At 38.0% G+C, this 3,061-nt stretch overlaps 1 long non-coding RNA gene across 1 annotated transcript; it reads right to left on the bottom strand.

Moving 5' to 3' along the window:
* Positions 1-973: 973 nt before the first annotated feature.
* Positions 974-1,575, bottom strand: LOC117715000 (uncharacterized). Its single transcript, XR_013112746.1, has 2 exons — positions 1,497-1,575; positions 974-1,098 (listed from the first exon to the last, which is right to left on the bottom strand). It is a non-coding gene; the product is annotated as an uncharacterized LOC117715000 (long non-coding RNA).
* Between the last annotated feature and the right edge of the window lie 1,486 nt (positions 1,576-3,061).

Raw genomic sequence — 3,061 nt, 5'->3', positions numbered from 1 at the left:
ATTTTAGTGAAAGAGCATAGAGAAACAATCATGAAATTAAACTGAAAGTCTACTGCTGGATTGCTAAATTTCACTGTTCAAGAACATGCCCTTCAAACTCCCAGTGGATTAAGAAGGTTATCATATATTTTGTTTAGCTGTGGACTTTATATCTGGCAATAATGACCATCTGTTTAGTGGGATTCTAATTTCATCTGTGACTCCAATAATAAAGATAACCTAAAAGATTATAATTAGGTCTCTAATACACTGAGAAAAATATGTCAAAAAAGAAACATTTTACAGGTAAAAGCATTTGATGAAAAACACAGAGTCAGTGGACATACTTCACACAAATGGAAAACAAACAGAATATAACAAACATACAACAGACTTTAAATCAAATGCTTAAAATGTGGCAAATGAAGCAATTATTAGTAAGTGAGAAAATTTAACAAAGGAATACTTCCTGTCTACTTTACTGGATAATGTTGAGTAATAAAAAAGGTAAGAAGTCAAGGTCTATAGGAAAAAAATGAGTTTACACTCTGCTTTACAACCATCATGGCTTGTTGCTGCGAGGCCACCTGTTCACTATTCTACTGAGGCAGAAGCAATATCATTGTTATTGTAGCCAATGAAGGCAAAAAGAATGACTGGTGAGCTGTAGCCAAGATGGACATGCAGCCAGCTGCATCAAATAATCTGCAGTTTCTCAACACTTCTCTCTCTCACAGATAAGTAACACATTTGACAGCTGTGATACCCCAAGCAAGGGCATTTTTGTTAAGGTCTGCATCACTGTGGGAGGTAAATGTGTAGCTTGAAAGCAGTAATAAATTCCCAAATCCTCAGGCTCCACTCTGCTGATCTTGAGTGTGAAATCCGTCCTTGATCCACTGCCACTGAACCTGTCTGGGACCCCAGAATATCTATTGTAAACCTCATAGATCAGGAGCTGTGGAGACTGGCCTGGCTTCTGCAGGTACCAATACAAATAGGTGTCTCCATTACTGTTTACAATGCTCTGACTAGACCTGCAGGAGATAGAGGCTTGATCTCCAAGACTGACAGACAGGGAGAGTGGAGTTTGGGTCATCACAACATCACTGCTGGAAGCTGAAAAAATAAGAGAGAAGTACAGAGTCATGCACAAACTTTATGAAAAATCTTATGATTTTTTATACATTTCAACTTAGATGTGTTTGTACATACAATTTTTTATATATTAAAATTTACGTCCTAACAAAACAAGTTAAAGAGATTCCCCAAGGTGCTTATATACTTAATGTAGACTAACCCATCTATCTATGTAATAATATTCATTGTAACACAGGTTCTCTCACATCTGGTGCCTCCTTCTCAGAGATATATACCCAACAGGCCCCATACTGAAGGATAATACCTGTCTATTCATACATGGCACAACACATGTAGTGAGCAGTATGACCCAGTTCTTGTGCTCCCTCCACCACCACCTGGCTTCCCTCCCCATTTTCAATTCCTCCTGTTCTCACCAGGAATCCAGAACAACAGCACCAACAGCCTACCAGGCAACTTCATTTTGAGGAGGAAGCCTGAGAAGACTGTTAGGTCACAGAAAGAAGACAACTGTCCCTTTTATCCAAAACTGGCATGGGTGGTTCCTCCCCAGGGAACACTATGCAAAGGCCTGGGTTAGTGTTGCAATACAGATAGAGGGAAGTACCTTTACTGCTTCTTATGAATGCAAAAATAATACATTGTCTTCTAGTTTCAGTGGGCACTAGTGCTCACAGGTAAGCACTAGGGAAACTAGGAATGTTAATCACAGAGGGCTGTCTCCTCAATGCAAGAAATATATACTCGTTTTTCACTTAGAATACTGAGGATGAATGTTGTTAGTAAACTGATGACATTTTCTATATATAATTGCTCACCCAAATTCCCCAGAATCTTCCATCATAGGCCTTCATTCTTAATTAAATCCACACCTATTGGAGAAGTCACATGTACACTGCAAAGAGTTTCAATGTTTTAGGTCTTCTGTGCAAATAAAATTGAGATAAAAATTTTTGTTTTCAAATGTTATACTGTACTTAAATGTCTAAAATATACTGTGCTGATGTCAGACATTAGATCTGTATAATGCTGTCACCTAACTACTTAATTCTTACCCAAGTTTCCTCTTGCCACACATATTTAGCTTCTCTGCCATCCATGGTACTTGCAATGACCTTCACAGCTGGTACCAAACATGAGGGACACAACCATCATAGAAGATAACAAAATTATCTTTAAATAGAAATTAAAGTCTCAAGAAAATTAGGCCTCTTACCCAAAGGATTGATACTGAGAGACAGTAGAAGTAATACGAGTTCTTGTTAATCCATTGAGACAACATATTTTGTACAATTGTTAGCATAGTTGTTTAGAATAAGAGGGAACTAATAATGTAAAGAGTGTTCCAGAAAGAGTAATTTCTCCCAATTATTTATTTTAAAAGAGAGGGGAAATTTTTCTATTGCACAGATCCTCTAAGATTTTGGTGAGATAGGCAGATTTGACTCTGGGGCTGCTCATACTTCCTGTTTCAAAGGCGTGTTCAGAAGTCAGAGCTCACTCCTGACATACATGCCTTGAATGTAGAAAGACACAGGAAAAAGCAACTTGTGGCAGCTTAAATACCATTCCCAGCTTGTCTCTGACACCTCAGCAATGAACTACTCCCTGATTGTCCACAGGGAAAGAGATTGTGCCCATGTAATAAAGCTAATGTTCTGAAAGTGTGATGATGTCACAATAGGTGGATATAAATCTTCATGTACTCCTTGTCAGAATAATAATTATATGTTATACAAGCAGGAAATATTTTAACAATACTTTAATAATTTCCTATGTACAAATGGTATAACTTTCATTTCTATTTGTTTCACAACTGTCATCTTCCCTAAATGGACCATACTTAGACTGACACCTTATTCTTCTCTGGTATCATGCTGGCCTTCTTTGGCTGTGAACCTTCAGTAAGAAACAAGCTCAGTAGAGCAGGCACTGCAGCCCCTGGCATAACTCTGACACACTGGTCTCTCAGATTCTCACA

The sequence above is a fragment of the Arvicanthis niloticus genome, chromosome 9 (genome assembly GCF_011762505.2).
Source record: "Arvicanthis niloticus isolate mArvNil1 chromosome 9, mArvNil1.pat.X, whole genome shotgun sequence".
Classification (NCBI taxonomy): Eukaryota; Metazoa; Chordata; class Mammalia; order Rodentia; family Muridae; genus Arvicanthis; species Arvicanthis niloticus.
This window is presented reverse-complemented; position numbering and strand designations above follow the sequence as displayed.